The sequence below is a fragment of the Hesperophylax consimilis genome, chromosome 2, assembly GCF_061612785.1.
Source record: "Hesperophylax consimilis isolate HC1 chromosome 2, BYU_Hcon_1.0, whole genome shotgun sequence".
Taxonomy (NCBI): domain Eukaryota; kingdom Metazoa; phylum Arthropoda; class Insecta; order Trichoptera; family Limnephilidae; genus Hesperophylax; species Hesperophylax consimilis.
The window spans coordinates 42,130,652-42,155,131 of record NC_142837.1 but is presented as its reverse complement, the minus strand read 5'-3'; the positions used below and the strand labels follow the sequence as shown (position 1 = coordinate 42,155,131).

General features: G+C 33.6%; 1 protein-coding gene across 2 annotated transcripts in view; it reads left to right on the top strand.

The window, feature by feature from the left end:
* Positions 1-650: 650 nt before the first annotated feature.
* The window catches only part of LOC149426023 (zwei Ig domain protein zig-8-like), a 920,604-nt gene continuing 896,774 nt past the window's right edge, over positions 651-24,480 (top strand). For both annotated transcript variants that reach the window (XM_089642903.1, XM_089642895.1), the window contains exon 1: positions 651-1,185. The gene's annotated coding sequence lies outside the window, so the exon portion shown is untranslated. The remainder of the gene's footprint in view (positions 1,186-24,480) is intronic.

The window sequence follows — 24,480 nt, the reverse complement described above, 5'->3', positions numbered from 1 at the left end:
ACCTTTTATGATTGATTTAATGAGAAAAATATTATGTGGGTTATAATTTTGAAACTTTTATGATTGATTTAATGAGAAAAATAGTATATGGATTATAGTCTTGAACCTTTTATGATTGATTTAGTGAAAAAAAAAATTGCGAGTTATAATCTTGAACCTTTTATGCTGGATTTAATGAGAAAAATTTTGTGTGGGTTACAATCTTGAACCTTTTTTTTTATTGATTTAATCAGAAAAATGCTGTGTGGATCTTGAACCTTTTAGAATGGATTCAATGAGAAAAAAAGTTTGAAGCTAAAAACCAACCCACACGTTAACACATAAATAGTTTTTGGCCAAATTTAAATACCGCCCGCCTTAGAAATCAAACAACAAGGAGATGCTTTAATTTGAAGAGTCGATGTAACATGCGAAGCTGCAACATTTAGAAGACGACCGACATTATATTAGAGTAATCACACATAAACCTGTCACAACGTTAAGTGTCTCCGAGAGGCTTCGAAGAAAGTTCCAAATCCGGGAATCTCGTCCTTTGGGCGGGCGGTGTCGGGGGCGGCGCGGGGACCGGCTTGGGTGGAGGTGGAGGGCGGGGGAGGGGAAAGCCCGGGACTCTGTGCGCACACCCTCAGTCGTTCGCCGTCCAACCTTTGGTGAACATCCCTTAGCGAAAACCGCCCCCAGTGCGCATGCTCGGAACCCACTAATTCAAACCGTGCCGAAATACGCACGAAAGTGGACGAAATCAGTGCTTAAATTCACGTGACGTAATAATGTGACATGCGGGTGTTCTCTTAGCTCCACTTGACTACCCCCTCCCCTAACCAAGGGTTGTATGACATTTAATTAGTGAGTGATTAAACTCAGTGATACTGCTTTTCTTTGAATGCCATTTATTATTTAATTCTGACTGTTTATGAATTAATTATATAGTGGTCTTGTTCACACGTGACTTCGTGGTTATCAAGTGACACATCTGACACCTTATTTTATGTGATGATATGAGATACAGTGATTCTTCCTACCTTACCTCATTTATTGTTGAAACAATAAAAGCTCTCTCTGAAAGTTAGGCATAAAGTGACGTGTATTGAAATAACTGAATCAGTGTTAGTTAATAATATTTGTGAGAAACTTTGTGAGTTGGATAAAACATTTAAACCGGAAATTACATACAAAATTCTGCTGGTAAGTTGAAAACTATGATTATGTTCACATTTACGCATTGTCAATTTGGGATTTTGTGTTGTCATTAAATTCCAAATTTTTTAAATGTCAAATTGCCGATTAAGATTTTTTGAACGATATTGTATTTTAGCAAGATTCTTACATTATTAGTATTACATCAAATACATGATTATATTATAGTGTTTCTTAAAACAATAAAATTCATAAAGATGTATCGAAGCCGTTCTTAATAAAAAAATTGTTAAATATTAAACATAAATATTAAAAGTATAATATTTTCGACGACGCTCTGTACTTACGTATAGTACCTATATTTATTTATATATACTTACATACAACGCATACATTGATATGCTTTTTGCAACTAGAAGCAAAATAAAATATTGTTTAAATTGCATAGTGCTATCTAAATAGGAAGAAAAAATGGTATAAAAAAAAACAAATTAAAAGGTTCCAATGGTCAAGTGATTTAAGACACCTGTCCTGGTAAGAAAAGAGATCTTGAGTTCGATTCCTAGTTGTGACCGTTTTTTTTTTATATTTTTCTGTGTCTTGTTCTATTTCATGTTTGTTATAGATATAAGTTTTAGATTCTAATAAGGATCACTAATATTATTCAAAGAAAAAAAAACATATTTCTGGAATAAACAAGAATGTAATTCCTTTTAAAATACATCTCTTAGAATTTCACTCGTGTTTCTGTAAAGGAATGCAAATCTTGAAAGTGGAAATTAACAAACTTCCCGATGTCCGATCAAGCTGAAACTCAGCAGATAGACTCGTTGTTTATGACAATGCATTATATTAACGTTTGTTTTTTAACATTCACATATTTCTCCGAATTGAACGACATTACAACAGTTAGTATACGAAATAAATGTCAGTCCTACCCAACCGGGATATTAACGCAGTTATTAGCGTGGTTAACTCTAGTCCATGGGGAGGAAGGTTCAATCCTCAGTCAAACAAAACAGCAAAAAATAGGTGTATTTTAGTAAAAAAAATGTTTTTTTTACGGAATTTGTTTTTTTACATTATTATATAAACTAAGACGTAAATTTACTGTCCAGTAAAAATGTTATTTCAGCGGTATTGGTCTCACTTCATGAATAATGCAGCGAGGATTCTAGCGTAAGAAAGCCGACGGTATTTTCAATTTCTGAAAATCGAATACTGCGCCGAGTTTTTACCAATTTAAATATGATTATAGAAATGTGAATAACACTTATTTTAATAATAAGATCAAGCTTATTCTAGGCCACAGTATGCAGATATGATAACGCCAAACTACAATGGAAAATTTCCGGGGTGAAACTTTTAATTGGACTTTTACTGAAGAGCAATAATATACTTATCGAAAATATCTAAATGTAAACTGGAACTGTGATACTGATAAAAGAATACATGGCAATAAATCAAGTAAAACTGGTTGGAAGAAGTATTCGGGTATGCTCAAAGACAAATTGGCATGATTAAGATACTGTGCTAAGAATTGTACGATGTATGTATGCAAATAAATAAGAAGTCTGTGCGTCATGACAGCATTAAATCATACTAACCCAATTTTTATGTGTACCGCACAAGAGTCCCAACTGCTCTGAACCGTCTGTAGCCAGTGAGATTATGGCATCCCCAATTGAGTTTAGAGTTGTGGTGCTGAGGGGAACGGGGGGGCAGACGAAGGTGCGGAATACCTGGCTATTAAGATCTGACCACTAAATATTTTAAATTAATATATTGTGAGATGACACACAAAAATCAAATAAATTTAACTTGCCCGTGACCTCCGGATTCGTAGCCAATGATCCTAACCAATCAACTACGAAGACTGTCAAAAGCGCCAAAAACTCATTCTTAGAATTTTATTTTTGAATGCCCTATTGGGTTTTTGTGTAACGATTATAAATTAAATTGAATACAACAATAAAATACAAATAATATTTTTTTTAAATAAGTCATAAACACAATATACTAGTTAAGTTATTACATATCTTACTAATTTTAAAGAACCCTTGAAATTTATATTCGAGTAACAACAAATTAGAAATATATAAAGATATTGTAAAAAAGTAATCATATGCATACATTACGATTATTCGTTATAATCTTTTTACTAAATGTGCTAAATTAGTTTGGCGTCGAATGTGTCAAAATTTAAATCGAATTAGTTCATTGTCCAGTATATGTATTCTCTTCATAACAAAATTGAATACGAAGTTATTGTTGTGAAATAATATATTAGATCTAGCTTGCTGAAAATGTCTAGATGGGTCTTAGTTTAACTTTAAAACATGTATGCGCGTGAAAACTTCAATGTTTTTTTTAATAACAGAGGGCGCTACTTCCGTTTCAAACAATCCTAACCGAATAGACATTATGATAATAATACTATTCGATGGTACGGAAAAACTCCTCCAAAACTAGTTGGAAATTTGAATGGTGGCAGTTAATTAGTCAGTCTTTTATAGCCTTGTTCCACAGGAAGTGGAATGCACTCGAAAAGCCTTCGAAGCTTTTAAGGCTGTAAAGCAATTTCAGGCAAAAAATAAAATCGCAATTAGCTCCCAACAGGCTCCTCTTGGAACGGTCGCTAATTTACCCGAACGCAACTCAAAAAGTAAAATATTGCCAGGGAAACAGTGAAACGGGTAAATGACATTGTAATTTACATCAGTGAAGGGAACTTCCTGTGTCTGGTCAGTATCTAGTAACTGTCTTACCTCCGTAAATTACAACATAATTCATTACATTTTTACTAAAATGTATGATTAATAAACATCGTCATGACAGTAATTAAAGGTAGGAAGATTTTTCCATTTTTAACGAAATACAAAAGTTGCAAGAACTGAAAAGATTAGGTATACGTACATATTCATATAACCCCAAAAAGCCAATGAAAATACAGCGTTCAGTCTCTCTTATTATATATTAGCTGACGTGTACCCGGCGTTGCTAAGAGAATTTTCTATACTCACTGAAAATATAGTATGTTTGTATTTATCTTTATAAATTTATCAATATATTCATATATAATATTAATAATAACATGGCATTTTTGAGGTAGGTGGGCATATGCACTATTGCAATAGTCCATACGTGAGACGACGAACGAATTTATGAGTGACTTTGCTCTATCAGAAAGAAGGCATCTCCTGATTGATTTTATCTGCCTTAGATGAAAAAAACCAGAACTCACAGCTTTGGAAATTTGCGATTCAAGAGAAAGACAGTCCATGGTGAAACCCAGAAATTTTATTTCTGCAGAAGGGATTATATCTGTATCCTGAATACGGATTGGACTGAAGTCAAGGAGAGCTTGCCTTCCAGGGGAAGCTATTCACATAAATTCTGTTTTTGTCGGATTTAGTTTAAGTTTATTAACAGACATCCAACTTGAGATTGTGTTAATGAGGCTAACCACCTCGTTTTTAAGGACGTCTTTTTCGTCCGGAGAACAAAACTTGAAAATCAAACGATCATCTGCGTAGCCTTGTGATTCAAAGCCTGCTGAGTGAATATATATAGATATATTACGTATAAATATATTCATACATATATCAATATATTGTTTATCTATATATATTTATCTAAATTAGCAAATAAATGTTTTACTTTTTCTTTTTTTTTCGACTTTTTGTCCAGGTTAAATCTTCCCCCCAGGAAAAACTAAACCCTTTCACACACTTTTTCACAAATGATCATCTATTCAATCAACATTATGCAAGTGCATTATATAAGTAAAATAAATACAAAACAATACAAGAACAACACATCAACTCACCAGAGATCAAATTTGAAAATAATTGACCGACTCCAGATATTTTCATATCAGAGGTTTCTGCTCGGTAGAACTCCTAACTGGACCTATAAATCCTACTGATCCCTCAATATAAATATTTAAAAAATCTTTCATAATCCTCCATGTACTTAAAATGACTATTTTGCATTTTTATAAATAAATTCTTGACAGATCTAATACGCCTAAATTTTGAATGAGAAAGCTAGGTATAATGCCAGTAGCCGAAATAACAAATGCTAATATTTTTATAGTCTGAGAATGCCAAATTCTTTGCTTTTCTCATTTCCTTAATCTGAGTGTTTTCTTATTTATTCAGAAACAGATTTTTGAATATTACAGGAATTTGGAATAGCGACATCATGTATAATTTTTTTTTTTAATTTTGTCTATTAAATCCGGTCTATTATGACTAATCGTTCGGTCTGTTATTATAGTTATATCATAAATCATTTTATAAAATTCATTTAAAAAAATTCATTTTCTAAAAATGAATTAGGTTCGTATTCAAAATATGGTACTATATAACGGCAGTCAATCAAGTTATGTTTGGTTACCAAACTTTGGCGAATTATTTTTAAAACTTGATTGTGCATCAATGTATACTCGGACGGCGCTAATACAGAACATCATATTACATATTATTATATACACAAACCCTATCAAAATCTATTGCGGAGTTTATAAAAACTAAGCACAAAAACAGAAAATTTGTTTTTTTTTCTCTTTCAAATCAATATTGTTTTAAAAACTGATCGGTCAAATCATAAAATAACCATTTTTAAGTATTTAATTAACTATACCGGTGTCTTAGGGGATCCTCTCCTCTCACCTCTCCTTCTCCTGGCATTATTTTCTCAGTTTATCTGCTCTATATGATATTTATATTTATTGCACGATGATATTTATACGTAAAGTAATAAACAACCTGTTTCCAAAATATTTTTCCAATAATGATGTACAACAAAGACACAATATTTAAACAAAATAAAAACACATTTCAAACATGAAATTAATAATTACTTAATTAAAATGAAATCATTTTCTATTTAAAGTTAGACACCTACTTCATAGTTTGTATAAATTCTTCACACAATCAGTTCCATTTTTGAAAAAAACACTTAATATCAATGTCACTTTAAGTTGATCGAACAACATATCAGCCTAGAAATTTCGTGCGAGAATAACCAACGAACGCACAAACAACCGAAATTAGTAGTTTGATAAGGTTAGTATTCAATATCAAACAGATATATTTCAATATTGTATGGAATTGGCTCTCATTGACAGGTTATTAAATGTTGTATATATGTTATAAAATAAGTTTGAGCAAACATTACGAATACTATTCAAAAACAATATTTACCTTAAAAGGTTGATTGAAATAAATTGAATCAAATTTACTTTGTAAATGGAAGTATTCAATAAAATAATCATTTCTGAAAAGGTGGCAAATAAAATTTAACGAAAATACGAGAAAATCTTGTTTTACACAGCTAATCCTTAAATAAAGCACTCCGATATTTTATTACTTGTCCGTTCAAATTTCTTAAGTTTCATCTTATACGTCTGCCAAATTATGCCGGGTTCTTTCATTTGATAAGATAATAACTCATACCTCCTCTGTACACATTGTGTTATTATTATATCAAAATATATTTTACACTGAAGTCGAAATGAATATTTGACCTTCTTGGGGTTCTTCTCCACCTTAAATTAAATAATCATGCATAAAAATTTTTATTGTAATAATTTTTTGTTCTCTAAAATTCAAATTTTCCTTTATCGTAGGGTTCAAGAATCTACCAAAAAGTTAAAATTAGCACAATTTCTTTGGGTTAAGTCTGCGTATGTTAGTTTGAAGACAGGGTCAGTTGGACCCTAATTTGATTCCCCGACACCTGGGACATGTTCCATGCATATGTATGCGACAAGTCAGCATAATTAGAAGCAGCTCACAGCATTACTAGAGATGATTGGTGTTGATGGTAATTCGACAGCATTCTAGAACATGCACGAAAGATGAAGATAATCTGCTATGAAAAAGGTTTTGGTACAAAACTGTTGTTGTTTTCACCTGATTTTGTTACCTTAAAATAAAGATACTAAAAAGACTAAAGTTTGCAAAAAAAAAACTTTACTGCAAATAGTAATCGATTTGTATCTTCTTCTTATAGTCCTAACTCTATGGAATTAATATTGGGATAGGACACTTGTGACATTCGTACCAGGAATGAAGACATTTTTTGTTTGGTTAATTCGAGTAATAATAAAGTCCTGTCATGGTTACCAATAAGGCGATTAGATAACTGCGATATATGTATATATCGCTATTTAACTCTCTAAGCCATTTTGGAGATATTCTTAGATGGTCTAAAAATACTCAACAATAACAATATATCAAATTTCAAAGTAGATTTTCAAGTTCTTTGAAGGTTTTGTTCAAATTCTGCCATAATTTCAGTTTTGTGAAACTACTGGCCAGTAATTATATAATATGAAAACTTGGATAGAACCTTCACAAAACTTGAAAATCTACATTGAAATTTGATGAATTGTTCAAATTATATGAAATGCGTTTAATAAATCTGTTCTATTTGAAGACAAAAAACGTATGAAAGTCAACTTATAATGAACATTGTTGAACTAAATATATAGACAACATCGGAGTATGTGTTTCCAAAATTTTGGATTCGTCTCATAGGCGCGTAATATTGTGACGTTGTAGAAGAATTGCAAAAACATTTAATCGCACATAATTCTACGTTCCGATAATTTCAATAACTAAACGAGTATAACAGGTATTATATCTCATTTAGTGCATTATGGAAATATTATTGAAACAGTATCGGAAAGAGAGAAAATCACGCTTTGTATTGGCATTTAAAAGTTTACTATAGACGCTCCCGAAAAAATGAAATAATTCTATGAAACAATATTTAGCACTTGAAAAATATTTATCAAGGTTTGCAAATGTTGTAATAAATATGTATAAGTAAAAAGAAAAAATGTGAAGTAACTACCACTTGTGTAGTAACACAGTTTCGTTTCATGTAATTGCATGTAATTACAATTTACAACACTAAAAAAAAATCGAAAACTTTAAAAATTTTACTACGTTTTTGTTCAAAATTTGAATATTTTTATTTGATTAATATGTCAATTTATAATACTTAAATCTGAAAGAACCATTCCGTTTTCAAAAACATTGTTATATTTTGAAATTTATTAAAAAACATCGAATTTATCCGGAATCGAAAATAATGGCAAATATTTTCCGCGCAATTCGCGTTTTGACAGTTCGCTTAAACATGAAATTGCAAAATAATAGGATTTAAATATTTGTGAAAAATTTGTACATTTTCGATATTGTTTCAAAGTTTAACAATAAAATGATATCACATTATTTTGGTGAATTTTATAAGGTTGGGGCTTGGCATAAAGGCGAGAGTTAGAAATATTTCTAATTGAATTTAGCTAAAACCCGTTACAAAGATAATATCTTTTTTCAGCACCATTTAGAATAAATATTATCTTTGTAATGGGTTTAAGCTAAATTAATATTAGATACTATACAAATATAAATTTGCAGAATATTTCTATATTATCTAAATTGAATTTAGCTAGAGCCCATTACAAAGATAATAAACTAACTAACCATCACGCCGTTTCCCCGCGGGGGTAGGCAGAGAGGACGGACCGCCAAACAACTCGGTCTTGGCACACACTCCTTGCCTCATTCACATTCATACATCGTCTCATACATACTCTTCTATTGTTCTGACTCTTGACATGGCCCGACTCAAGTATCTGATTCACTTGGTCATGCCATGTCTTCCTCGGGCGTCCCCGACTTCTGCTACCATTCACATTTGCATCGTATATTCTCCTTACACTCCTTTCTTCGCCCATTCGCTCTACATGCCCAAACCATCTAAGCGTCCCTTTCTTGATCTTACTCATTACGCTTACATCAGCCTTGCACTCTTTGCGGATATCCACATTCCTCACACGATCATACACGGTTTTACCACACATACGCCTCAGGGATCTCATTTCAACAGCATTCAATCTACTTTCATCCTTTCTTTGCCAGTTCCATGCCTCACTTCCATACATAAGGGTAGGTACCAGCACTCCATTGTGGACTGCTAACTTCGCTTCTTTGGACAATTTTTTGTTAGCGCCAACTGCTTTCAGTCCTCCATTAATGGAGTTACCTGCATTTACTCTTCTTTCAATATCTCTGTCAGCCTTCCCATCTCTCGTAAACATGCTTCTTAAATACACAAATTCATCCACCTGCTCCAAGTATTCCTCATTCACAGCTATATTGCACACTGTTTTCGTACTTTCTCTTTCAAACACCATTACTTTAGACTTACTTACATTCATCATTAACTGATTCATCACGCATACTTCGTTCATCCTAGACACGAGAGACTGCAGATCATCCATACTATTAGCAATCAGCACCGCATCATCAGCATACAACAGGCAACATACTTTAAGATTACTCAAATTCGCGCCCAATCCCACCGCTTTCAATTCTTGCATACAATTAATTATCCATGTATAGAATGAATAACCACGGTGACATTACGCAGCCTTGTTTATCTTTTCTAAATGGTGCTGAGAATGTCCTTTACCACAAGGATACCAATATTTTGTAGTAAGCAAATAATACATTTTTAAATAGCTAAAATGTGTAAAAAAACATTTTGGTTGCGAGTTTAAATCCTATTACTTCTTCCTTTAATTCTTCCTCTGCCATTTCCAAGCCTCACTGCCATACATCATCGTAGATATCAGCACTCCATTGTGGACTGCTAGCTTCGCTTCATAGGACCTTCAGTTCTCCATTAATGGAGTTATTTGCATTAACCCTTCTTTCAATATCTCTATAAACCTTTCGATCTCTCTGTAAAATTCTTCATGAATACACAAACTCATTCACCTGCTCTAAGTATTCATCATTCACGACTATTATAATGCGCACTCTTTTCGTTATCTTTCTTTCAAACATCTTGACTTAAGACTGAATGGTGTGGAAATGAGATCACTGAAGCGTATGTGTTGTAAAACCATGTAAGATCATCCGGAGATTCGCACAAAGTACAAGGCTGATGTAAGCGTAATGAGTAAGATTAATAAAGGGACGCTTTTGGGCATGTAGAGGGAATGAACGAACAAAGGAGTCTAAGGAGAATATTTTACGCGAAAGTCGGGGATGCCCGAAGACGATCAAGTGAATCAGATAATTGAGTCAGGCCATGTTAAAAGTTAAAATAACAGATATGAAGTCATGAAACAAAAACTTAAATAGCTGAATCTGTGAAATAAATTTTGTTTCGTCACTTTTAATGACTAAACATCATTTTTAAAGGTGTGTTGAATTGTCACTGTGTTTAGTTATGATGAAACTCATTCCGAGGTAGGGCCACGATGTAATTAAAAGTTGTTTTTAAATATGTTAAAAATTGAACAAAAAAAAAATTAAATGTTAAAAAGATTATCAGAATTCGTTTTTAAAAACTTTCACACTCAGAGCATATTAAGGCAAAGTTAGAACCCTATCCAACTAAACAGACCAACTTTAATTCCATAAGGTTCTAACTACACTTGTCTAATGCCATTCCAAGATAGGACCACGTTATAATAATTCTAAATATTTTTCTTTAAAATATGATAAACTTTACACAAAATTGGTTTGGGCATGTAGAGCGAATGAGCAAAGAAAGGAGTGTACGGAGAATATATGACGCTAATGTGAATGATAACAGAAGTCGGGGACGCCCGAGGAAGACATGTCAGAATCAATTGAATCAGACACTTGAGTCGGGCCATGTCAAGAGTCTGAATAATAGAACAGTTCGTTTGAGACGATGTATGAATGTGAATGAGGCAAGGAGTTGTAATGATCCGCCCTTTCTACTTCAAACTTTTCCTTCTCTTCTTTCTACGATAAATTTTCCTTAAGTCCCGTAGGTAACTTTTCCATAAGGCTTTGGTTATATATATCCGGGGTAGGAAGGTCCTCCCTGCCGTCTTTTCTTTATTTCACACCCCTTCAAGTGTGTACATCCTAGTTTGTCTACGTGACGTACGACCTTGAACGTACTCATTTCACGTGACGGTTCAGTATAAAAAGGCTTCACCGAACGTTGTGTTGGGTTTTTGTTTCTCGGTTTAGAAACCTAGTTATCTATATATGTGTGGTATCCCTTGGTTCTTTTGAGATAGAGTGAGTTGAATTCATTACCGCTGTGTTTTAAAGCCATCTCATAAACCTGATTTTTCTGAGTCGCCTGCTCTTCAAACTAGCTACGTGAGTCTACCTGTCATAGGATTATGTGAGTATAATAAAGTGTTAGATTTTATATATGTGATATACATACGATAAATTTATGGTGTTAGTTGTCGGCGCCATCCATGTATATATTTTGGGAGGGGAAGGAGAGGAAAGGGAATGATTTTTTTTTCAAGCTAAGATTGACTCCTCCTCTTACCAAACAAAACTGATGGATGATAATTTGAGCAAGGCGATCGATATCTGCGTGTCTGGATATCACAACCGGCCGGGTCCCCCCTTGTTCCAAATCGGCAACCGTCACGCCAGAATAAAGAAAACCAGGTCTCATCACCAATTTCAGAATTGCCCCAATCTCATACACCTCCAGGAAAACCTACTTTACTGAGTGTAGAAGGGGAAAACCATGACATCCCTTGTCACGAATCTAGTCGCGAAAATGTGACACGCAAGGTCCTAAGTTACGTGCCACCTCTAGAAAACGTTGTAACTCCCACGCCGTCGGGGATTTACATCCCTTTCTAGGTCAATACATAGATAACACACGACGATCTTGTCGACATTTAGCCTGCTTTTTAACGATAGGTTGTGTGCCTACCCATTCAGCCAATTATCATGTGAGATATATGTAAGGTCTACTCGAAATGCCAAATTTAGGATGAGGACTGTCTGTATTTTAATATTCGGTTCTAGTAATTATTTTATGAGGTTACTAGCATCCTCGTGTATTAGGTATGGGTAACTCCTACTGAATACCTATCCTCTCAGGTAGGTATAAACGGATAATTGGTTTGATTTTTGCATTTAATTTAAAGAGGCTGCCTACCTCTCGAAAGGTACCTGTTGAGAAAAGTTGTTCGGTTGGTAGTTTTATTTCGGAGATTACCATCTCCCTCTTTTGACTTTAGATTTGTTTTTGTGCATCCCAATTCGTAACTTAGAAAGTCAAACAATAGATGAAAAGTATTAAATTAGAAAGTCAAATAACAGAAAAAGTTTTCATTTTGTTCCGTCTGGTTGCATCCGATCGCTTTCAATTTGGGACGGCATACGCTAGCAAAACTTCCCCTTTGACTGACAGTACACCGCGCCTCTCGGCCTATATATGAAAAGGTCATTGGCCTGTCTCTCACTCACGGCTGATTGACATTTCGCCTAGCACATCCCTTTTAATGATAACATTATTTGGGCGGCAGGTGTCGTAAACTTAGTTCCTGTACCTCGGTTGTATCCGTCTTTTAAAAGGGGTCCTCTGGAATTTAATAAATAATATAAAAAAAACTCACCCAGTTAGTCACCTCTCATTCTCAGCGTGAAGCTTACCTGGTTACACTATATAGCTAAATCACTTTAATTTTCGACCTCCTCCCTACGCTTATAAAAGGGTAATTAAGTATTCCTGTAAATAAAATTGTACCTTCCTAATCTGTCAGGATTCGAACCCACAGTTAATGATATATTTGTTTCTCTGGTTTTCGGTCTCCGTGGATAAATGCCATCTCGCCAAATCAATAACCTAGCCCGATTAAACACTTCCCGCCTTTAAGTACATTCACTCTGTTTTAAAAACGCAATCATTATTTTTATTATTTTCATGTTTTTAAGACAAGCAATCTAGTTCGAACTGTATACGAAATCACGTTTAAATCAACACAACTTTATAACACAATCGCGATTGCACAACACCTGGCGCCCCTGAGGTGGGTTTTTACAAAACGGCGCTCTACAAATTATCCAATTATTATTATTGTCATTATTATTAATTGTTCTCTCACTGAGTCGAACCACTTTCACTTCACACAAACACCGGATCAATAATCTTTCACTTTAATTCAATATTCCGCAATATTCTCTAATACCATTTGAATTCAATAATTAACTGTAATTTCAAACAACACTTCTGATTTGTATCCATTTCTCGGGGCTGTCAATGCACCCAAGTTCAAAACTCGACTGTCCCTCCGGTCTCTCCTTTCCCGTGGGAATCTGTTTACTCAAGGCCTGTCTGTCAATAAATCTTCCGTCGTTGTCTAAACAAAAAATTTTTTTGAGCACGTTCGTTTATTATTTATCGTTTATTTTTGTGGATATTCAAAACATCACAGAGTGTGTGCCAAGACCGAGTTGTTTGGCGGTCTGTATTCTCTGCCTACCCTTGCGGGGAAAACGGCGTGATGATTAGTTAGTTAGTTTTCATTTCCTTCGAAGTCAAGGAATTATAGCGTACTCCAAAGGAAGTCATCAATTTATGAAACTCGCTAATTATTATTAGGTAAAACTATTTCGCAGCATAAACTTTCTGTAATAATCAAATTAAAAACACAATTAAAAGATATTACGGTACTAGAATGAAACCAGCACTCCCAAAATGTAAATAGGGAATCGTATTTTAAGCCTACCTTTATTTTTATTAGCCCATTTCACTTTCGCGTTTTTAATCCCCTTTAATACTGTTACTACCAACTTGAAACCACTACCAGTGCAAAAAACGTTATACTAAATTAAACAAATTCGACAAATAACATTTCTCCGAGATGGTCCAAAATTAATAATTATAGATAATAATAATAATAATAATATCTTTATTTAATAAATTTGCAACTATGAACATGTAAATATCTAGAATACATAAAAATTTCAAAAAGTTGAGGGTTCTCATTATAATGTAAATAATAGAAATGTTAATGTAGTTATGTGTTAAGGTTTATCATAGCCCGCCTCACTAGACTTAGCCTGTGTTGAGGCAGCTATCTACCAAGTTTATTTATAGTACTATAACGTACCTACAATTATATAAAAATACGAACACTCAATAGTTAGGTAGCATCAATATCAATACATCATTTACCAAGTTCGTTTATAGTCCTAATAATATACCTACAATTATATGAAAATACATACAATAATTAGGTTGCATCAATAACTGCGAATTTGGATGAGTGCGCCGGTAAAGGCCCTATCATTACTTTTGATCCAAATTTTTACGCTATCCTTGAAATTTTTTTGTGTATGACATGTTTTTATTTTATCAGGAAGAATGTTGAAAAGTATTGTCGCAAGATATCTAATCATATTCGAGTATATACTTCTCAGAGCCTGTCAGATTATAGCACTCCTGACATTGGAGAAGATAGATCATTTAAAGAGTGGTTTGAATGGTTTAAAAAGTCAGGGACGTCTGAAGAAGACTTAATTCTTTATCTCTGCAATGGAATGATACGGGATCGAATAAACACCGATGTATTGTAGTTCTTTAATAGTAACAATTTGGTATACAGTAGTAAATGGTAGATAAAGTTGGGAACGTCCGAGAAAGACTTGTAGTTTTCTAATAATAATATAGAAAGGTTATTAGACTTTTGTCATTACCTTTACAACATTTTGTAGTTTTTAATAACAATGTAGAAAGGTTATTATACTTGTCGCATTATCTCTACAATGGAATTAGGTAGTAAAAGTTGATGTATTGTAGTTTTTTTAGTAACAATTAAGTAAACAGTAGTAAAGGGTAGAAACATTCTGGAACGCCCTAGGAAGACTCAACGCATTATCACTGCAAATGAATGAGATACGAAGTCAAATAAAAGATGATTTAACGTGGGTTTTTTTGTAGTAACGATGTGGTATACAGTAGTGAATAGTGGGAAGTCGGGCACGCCCGAAGAAGACGTGGCACGATCAAGTGACAAAAAAACTTATAAAAGTAAACTTTTCAATCTATAGAATAATATCATTTTCACCTTAAAAATATAAAAGTTTTCTTAATGAAATAAATTAAAACGTTTTTACCACGATAATCTTTATGTGTTAAAAATTGACATGTTTCCAGAACGATGTTCTCTTCATCAGGACATATATTGTACTAAAACTAATTATCAAGTATAGAAAAAAGGCGTGGGTAGAAATGAAAGTAAGAGGGGGAAGTGAGGTGGAAAGGGGAGGAGCTTAGAAGATCAAAGACAAAAAATTACGAAGGAAATATGCAAAAATTTGAAAAAAAAAAAAAGTTTTCAGTTACACTAGAATAAATAACTTTAAAACTTTACTCGAACCCATTCATAACCCCATTATCTCGGCAAGTCTGAGATCCTAGGTTCAATTCCCAGATGCAACGGAATATTTTTCTATTCTACTCCAAATATATTGAATAAAATAACACTTGTCTATCGTAGTTCTTGTAATTTTCAGCTGAGGCTAGTACTAAGGAGCGTTGGAGCTGTACATTATTTTAATTTCGGTAAATCTAAAAATAATAATTACCAACCAATACCAATACCATTAAAAATCAAAGCAAAGAACAGTAACAAAACTAATACTAAGAATAAAAAAGAAATATTAATAATTTTCATTCTTTGCGTTACGCATCATAAGTCACGTTGTACGAGCTGATTCATTATCGTTCACAGAGAAATACTGCCTGGGGACATCAATAATTATCTATACGCGCGAAGCGTGGATGCTGACCATTGTTCTGAAATTTCTCAGAAATGTCTCGGAACTCTTCGGCGAGGCGAACTCTACTCAAAGACACATCACATTTATTTGTCGCGCCGAGATGGCACCACTTTAGTTCATATGATAATTCTGGCAGGTCCCTAGCATAGCGCAGGGGGACCAAAACCTACTCCAGCTAAACTTATACCTGCTACTTAGGAGGTTTTGACGGGAAAGGCTAATAATGTGAGTAATAAGTCACCACTGTTAACTTGTAAAATTTTCAATACACCAAATGTAATATCCATAATTTTCAATGTATTGTAACATAACACGCACATTGCATTATTATTTCACCAAATGTTCTGAAACACACCTTCAAGGTCATTCTTTGTGTATCCATTATTGAGACAACTCTGCCAAGGAACAGTATTAATCATAAACATGTTCCCGGCAATTTTCTTTCACGTCAGGACTCAAATTAAATTAGTAAAGAAAGAAAAATTGGGCCGACGCACGCTCTCTTACGTACAAAAATATTCCAAATAAAAGTATCATATTATTTTTCGTACATAATTTCCTCCACTTTTTTTCTTTTCTTCCAAGCGTTTTATTTCGGGGAGTATCAGTTTTCCTCGCGAAGGAAGTTTAATGTGAAAAAAAATGAATGGGAATTTTTTTTTTTCGCCAAAGGTTATTAGAGTTTCATGTAATCAAAAGTGGAGTTTTCTTGATCAAAAGGGATAATTATATTATACAATACATTAATATTTCTCATTTAAAGAATTTGATGTTTGTATTTTTTCACTTTCGGGACATTTTATTTTTTTTTATATTTACCCCACACATGCGTCATGTCATCTTTGAGAATGCTATGAGGTGGGTTTTCTTAAGGAAAAGATGGATAGGAAGTTCTGGGAAGGTAAAAGGTATGAGGGTTGGGTAAGAAGCTAGGGATCAGTGTATACAGGAGTGACGGACATATAAATATATCTTTTCCACTACGGTGCAAGGCGATAGGTCGAAAGACCAGTTGTAGAGGTCAAAGGTTCCCTCAAACCAGCCTCTTCCTATCTGGCAAGCCACGCAGCTGATTGGCATGTGCATCCTGAAAACACACTTGCTAAATCACCAAACTTAGTGAATCGTTTGGGGTAATCTATTTCAGATGTGTTGGTTATCTAATAACTGGTTCCCGGCTTAGCGGTACTCAAACCCGCCTCCCAAATTAATCTACCTTTTGTTTGTCGTGAGTTGTCCCAAATCACAAGGAATAACACCAGTCGTTTCGGCATTCAAAATAACGCTGAAATCGTAAACATAAAAACAAATAATTTGCTAAATCGTTCCTTCTAACACCGGGGGAAATATTTTACAAAAAGCCTTTGTTAAACATTTTTCCGAGTGAATAATATCACTTGAATAAAATTTCACTCTGAGAAACTCTTGCGTACAGAATATGATTTTTTGTCTCCTTTATCACGCAATCTTTCGTCAAAAAATTCATTTTTTTAGCGAAATCTGAAGAAACGCTCGTAGAGAAAACGCTACCTCAGTGCCATAAAAATGAATTGCTCCCGCGTCTCACGCCGTAGCGTCGGAGTCCTCGAGCGCCGTCCGGCGTCGCTTTTCACTTTAGAATATCCGACGCCTCTCACAGTTTTTAGCAAGTCACCAATTAGTGAGGCCTCATTTCGGAAAAGACGAGCCATCGTGAAAAATGATACTGACGCTTTGTTGCTCATTGCCTTTCGAAATTGTATCGTAAATTTCTCCGGAACCCGTCGAAATATTAATAAATATCAACTTAACGCCCCCTTTGCCGCCGCTCGTTCCGCAGGCCCGACAAAAGACAACTTGACGACGGTATTTACAGCGAAAATTTGCTGAATTACCACTTGGAACTTTTTCGTTTATTCTATGGAAGTTGTTTCCAGAATCAAGTCGTTAATGACTTTGATTGAGTAACACACTTTTACTACGATACTAAAGTTATGTATTCAACAATAGTTTCATTCAAATCAACGCACTTGATGAGAGACCCCAAAATAGAATAAAAGATATTAATTTTTAAACATTATAGACAATGTTAGCGACTCTCAAACAAAAATTTGATCAGTAAAGTCAGAGAAAGATACTTCTAGGAATTGAACCCGGGAACTCAACCTCAACCTTGCCGGGGCTCTGTTCTACCACTGAGTGAATACGACCCTATTCTTTTCTGCCATATTCAACTGTATCATATTTGACTAATAACTACGACATTATTTCATTTTCTCCTGGGTTAAATTCCCAAATGCGACCGTATCTTTTTCTGATTTTTCTGTTCCCGATTTCCGATTGAAAATCTCTAATATTGTCTTCAATGATTAAATATTACTATTTGAATTTTTACTCATAAATTTACAAAAATAAAGCATCAAATTTGTTGAAGAAGAAAATAATACTATTAAACCTAAACGACGCACAAAACAAATAAAACACAGAAATATAAAAAAAGGTAACGGTTTCAACTGGGGATCGAACCAAGGATCACTCGAACATTGGTTCCTGATTATTATAAGTCATTTTTATCGATCTTTTATTTCAAATTCAGCAATTCTTCAGTGTTCATAAATATCTTCCGTGTTAGTGCAAAATTGGATTGCTACGTATTCCAAAAGTCGTTATCAGCTTGATCTTTTATGTTTCTGATTAGAACCTGTATATTTTCTACACTTAACTTCAAGGTACCACGCACGTGATTTGGAATCATACCAGTTAGTTGTATTTATGACCCGATATAAACCAGATGTTTGCCAATAGCGATTAAGATAAGGCGTATGAAACTTGGATCTTGATTCATAAATTGACCCTTATTCTCCATACGTGAACGCGATTTGGATACTTTGGAGATTATAAATTCAAGCGGTAAGCAAAAAGAGCTTCCTCGCCAAGATCCACTGCAACCTCTGTAATACTGGAAAGGTAGTGTTTACAGTTTACCCTAGTCGGTAATATACCCACATCCCCTAGCTAAGGGATGCTAGCGACTTACCGGTGGTAAACACAGCTATACTGTAAGCATAATCAACTAACTTCGTATCATTCATACCTTGGATAAACGCAAACCTACAGCGTAAGACACTGTGGAGTGCCTGTAAATATTTGTGTGCTTTTGCATTAAATATTAACCCAGGGCACGATTATACCCCTTTCCTTGGCGAATATGATTCTAAATATTTATATAAAGCTTATTCCGGTGTGAATATTTTATAAACGAACATAGTTAGTTTTAGCTAGTTTTGGATATAAAATGGTCACGATAACTTAACTGTATTATGATTTGGAAGTTCTGGATGTTTAATGAGTGTGGTTTAAAAAGTGTATGATTTTTTTAAAAATTAGATTGAATGAAAGATCAATCATTAATCATCGCCACAGTTATGATTTGATCATATTTTCAGTTGGATCAGGGACAAATTTTTGTATGATTTTTATTGTGACACTTAATAAGAACGCCCCTGTCTGTAAGGAAAGGGGAACTTTGTTGCCAGCCGGTCAGGCAGCGTTGTGAGGCATATTAAGATAGGGGCTGTAGAAAGGGATTTATTATATTTATTTTTCGGAATAACTTTATTGAGTAAAACCTCAAATTGTAATATTTAAATATTGAAGACAATATTAGTGCTTTCTAAACGAAAATCTGAAACAGAAAAATCAGAAAAGGAAACGGTCACATCTGGGACTCGAACCCAGGACCCTTGTCTGCCCAGGATTATATGAAGAAGAAAAAACAGATACCGGTAGCTCAGTCCACATACGAACCTACTAATAAAAAAACGAAGTCGAGTCGAAGAAACAGCCCGTTCTTATGAAGCCAACATTAACTATAAACGGTGCATCAATGGTGCTAGCTTCTTAGAGCAGAATCCAGTAGAATTCCTGTAGAACGGACTCAGCATGCCCACATTGCGCCTGTGCATTAGAAATGGCAATCGATTTGTTAACAATATACATGTACAGGGTTTTCCAATAAGAGTTGTTATTTTGAAAAGCCCGCTATTTCGGTAGATATTACTTTTGAAGCTGTCATTTTTAACAATTGACAAGTAAAAACTACGCCATTAAAAAAAAATGTAACGATATATGCTTCAACAACGCATTGAAATTATTAGAATTCACTTGAGTGAATCAAATGCAAATCATCTTGAGTGATGAGGCCCATTTCCACCTCGGTGGCTTTGTCAACAAGCAAAATTGTCGCATCTAGGGCTCGGAAAACCCAACAGTTATTTTTGAAAAGCCTCTCTTTTCTCAACGTGTGACTGTTTGGTGCGGTTTATGGTCCGGCGGAGTCATGGGACCGTACTTTTTCTAAGATGAGGCTGGAGCAGTTACGGTGAATGTATTGCGCTATCGAGAGATGATTAATGATTTTTTATTGCCGGAATTGGATGGTATTGATCTGGACAACGTTAACTTTTAATAAGGCGGTGCTACGTGCCACACGAGCAACGAAACCATTGATCTTTTACGATTGAATATCCAAATAACACCTCTTATTGGAAAATCCTGTATATATAATAAACTATTTTCTATCCCAAGTTTTCTCCAAGCGTTCTTTTCTTTCACTTCTTTCCTGTCTTTTGTCCATTCTATTCTTGGTATTCTACAACTGCAGTAATTAGTCACCTCAACTATACAAACAAATTGAAAATATCTTCCGAGCAAAAATAAAGTTGGTTGTTTACAGATGAATAAATATAAAAAGCAGTAATCTTTGATTGTAGTACTAGTACATATTGAATTATTTATCATGTTGGAAATAAGCCGACGTAGCTTAGTGGTCCAGAGCACCTGACAGGGCATAAGAAGGTGCTGGCTCAATTACCGTCGGCGGCATTTATTTTTACTCGGGAGATATTTTCAATTTGTATGGATATTTCAGGCGACTAATTATTACTTATAATAATTTGTTATCCTTAGTGCAAGGCAAAAAAAAATTGTCTTACAAACATTAGTTTATCATAAAAATAAAAATAAATCATATGTTTTGCCCAGATTCTTTGAAAATACAAAAATAATTTTAAAATAATCATTTTATTTATAACTTTTTATTTAAAATTCATTCGTTTCGGTTAGTTAAACTAATTAAAAATATAAACACACAAGCATTATTTTCATGCACTAATATTAGTGACTACCAGAATTACACACGAATGGAATTACAAATGGATGAAATTACCTTCGGAGAGATATAAACATAACTAAATCACACATACTGGAATAATAAAGTCTAAACTTTATGCACAATGCGTGATATTTGAACATTTTTGTAAGGTTACTACAACAAGTACTCATCTAACAAAAATTAATTGTTATTTTTAAATAGTAGTAATGTAGGTATTAGGCATTCCATCAAAAACAACTATTTTTTTCACTTTGAAATTTACTTAGCAAACTCTTAAGCACTCTAAATATATATTTTTTTTGCCCCGTGCAATAACTCCAATAACTGTGATTCTCTCTATGTGTAATTTCGTCGGTTTGTAATTCCCTTCGTGCGTAATTCTGGTAATGTAATATTTGTGGGTGAAATTCACGGCTGTATAATTTCATCCCGACACCAATATTATGATCTAAATTATCCTTGATAGTGCTGAAAATGATTTAATGCGACACATTATCGCAAATTTACGATTCTAAACATTTTTATTGGCTACTGAAAGCTTCCCATGCTTGCAAAGTAGTCATTTCCAGTTAGTAAGCGTTCAAAAATAAGAAGAAGATATTTTTGTTTTTAATGATTTTTATTATTCCAATGTACATTTGTTACATATAAATTTTATTAATTAGCGACCGGTTTCGACACGTCCGTGTCATTAACTAGCTATTTTAAAACTAAATTTTTAAGTGCAGAAATATGGGGTTTTATTTAGTTTGTTTCTTTGGTGGGTGGGGATTTGAGGGTGGGAGAGGGGGTTGAGAGGGAAACGGAGGGAGGAGTCAACATAACGGGGAACATTGACAATAGAGGTGATTTGCAAGGTGCTATTATTTTATTAACTATATAAATCTTTGAATTATTTTTTTTTGTTAATTTCTAATGTTTCTAATGCGCACAAATTAAAATATTTATTAATGTTAGAATGTTTAAACTTACTTTTATCCCGGTTGAAGCTATGGCCTGTCTTATGCCCCATATTTCTGCACTTAAAAAATTAGTTTTAAAATAGCTAGTAAATGACACGGACATGTCGAAACCGGTCGCTAATCAATAAAATTTATACGTAACAAATGTACATTGGAATAATAAAACTCATTAAAAACAAAAATGTCTAGAAATTGTTACATTGTGAATGCCAAAGAAATACAAAAAAAGAAGAAGATAGTCTGAAACGGAGATATATTAAAACGAATGTTAGAGGGAGTGCGATAATATATAAAAAAACGATAATAATTGTGCGAAAATTGTGAAAATGTTTGTTGACGCATCTCCCTCTAACATAACTGCATTCTCTCAGCAAAACTGTTAACTAATTACCTCTCCCTGTGTGATATTATGGAATGTCTACATTAGTGACAATTGCAACAACCTATTGATACCTCGTCAATCTATTAAGAAAACCTGTGCAGTGTACATCTTAAGGGGCTTTCAGTGTATATAATATCAACTTTGTTAATATCGGTTCGCAAGTGCTTCAGAAAATCAAATATAAATCAAACTCCCTTTCCAATTCTTAATAACTGGTAACCAGCTATCCCAAGTAGTTGTGTCAATTTATCGAGTTAAAAATATTGATTAAAGTCTACCATAAACTGATTCCCAAACAATTTGCACCACCCGACTAGTTTAAAATAGAGCAAAAACTCTCGACAAATGTATATATTACATTTAAAGATACACTTTAAGTTTTTTCATAACTACAATGTAAGTTTTAAATAATTTTTGTGCATACTTTGCGATTGTTTTCTAACGAAGGCTTTCATATAATTACCCTTTCTGTTCTACAAATGTATGGATATTATCTTCAAAAATGACATATATTTTTTAAATACAAAGGAAAAAAAATTTAGGACTTCAAGTGTTCAAGAGAAATATGTTATAGATCGGATAGAAATTCGGAATGCGGGGCTTAGAAACCCTTAACACAGAAATGTCTGATTAACGAACCTTGTAACACAATATAACTTATTTCCCAGTATTAAACAACGTCACAAAATTTAACAAATTTGAAAAATATTTCCTTCCGGCCAGCTGACGTAGGATTAAAATTTAAAAAAATTTTACTTTCTGAATTTAAAACAAATTTGATCACATCTCATTATTGACTATCCTTAAAAGAATAAATTAATTTATACGTTCCGAAGAAATACTTCGGACAATTGAAACGGTTTTTGTTTTAACAAAAGTAAAGAATAAAAATATTTACAATGTGGCTGTTTGATTTTGAAATGACAATCTGCATAGTTCTTACCGGAATGTCATTTATTCAGTTCCTACCTATCTCTAACCATAACCTTGCTGGAAAAGGGTTTGAAATTTAGAACAAATGCAAGCAAACTTTGCAAATTTATGAAATAAAAAATTAAAAAAACATAAGAAGTTTTGAAGTACTGGAAGAAAGTTGTTTGTGATTATCGTGTACATAATCATTGAAAGGGCTTAGTATTATTATTCATTCGTTGTGTTGTGGCGACATTACCTAGAGATATTGCGGTGGAAGTCTTATAAATTATATTGTGTTGTGTACTGCTTCGTGGTAAGTGATTGGTCTCCCTTTTTTCCATCTACACAGATAAGCCAATTCCAACAAACATCATTCATATCGTTTCATTTTAAATCCATTTACAGTCCATAAGCAGTTTCAGATGCAACAGTGGCCATTCTAAGATCTCAAATATATTAAACAAACATGTTTGTTTGTGTTGAATGATTCCCAACTTACTCTGAATCTTGTTCTTTCTTTATTCTTTATTTGTTTTCTCCTTTATTTAATAAATATTTTTGATTTGAATGTGTTGTGATGTTTTTGTTCAAACCATATTATTCTATATTATAAATACTAATTATAAATATAAACTTCATTCTCCCATTGAAAATATAAACTATATCTTGTTTATTAGATTGATATTTTATGTAATTTAAACAAAAAATCTATAACTCCTTGCCTTATTACAATTTTTAAATATAGAATGTCTAATCACAAAATAATTGCTTCCTACGAAAAAAAAACTTAAATTAATATTTCTGTATTGGTGCTACATATTCACAGATGACACTTGTGGCAGTAAGGTAGAGCTGTCGATAGTAAGTCGATAGATAAATACCATTGATATCAATGTCAGCGGACCAGCGTTATTACTAACGCCTGCAAATTAAATGGACACTGAGATTATAGCTGTCCAAGCTCAATTATAACAACCACAATAAAAGTTCATAGTTAATTGTTTGATCCCGTAGTTTCCATTGAACAGTTATTACACACCGGGATAAACAATAACTTCTTTCTACTTTAGTGTACCTACGCAAAACACTGTTTTCAAAATGGTTTATTCTATTCCTGAGTGGAATATAATATCAGTGTTATGGTGTGAGACAGCCATTTAAAATTGAAAGGTTGCTTGAAATGGTCTTGGAAGTGTTTGGTGACCAGCTCTGAATAACCAGGTATTTTCCCACCTTTCTCTTCTCCATCTCCTTCCCCTCCCCACTAACTTTAGCCTCAAAACGTACCTCAATTTGGGATGCCATAGTCTCACTGGCTCCTGA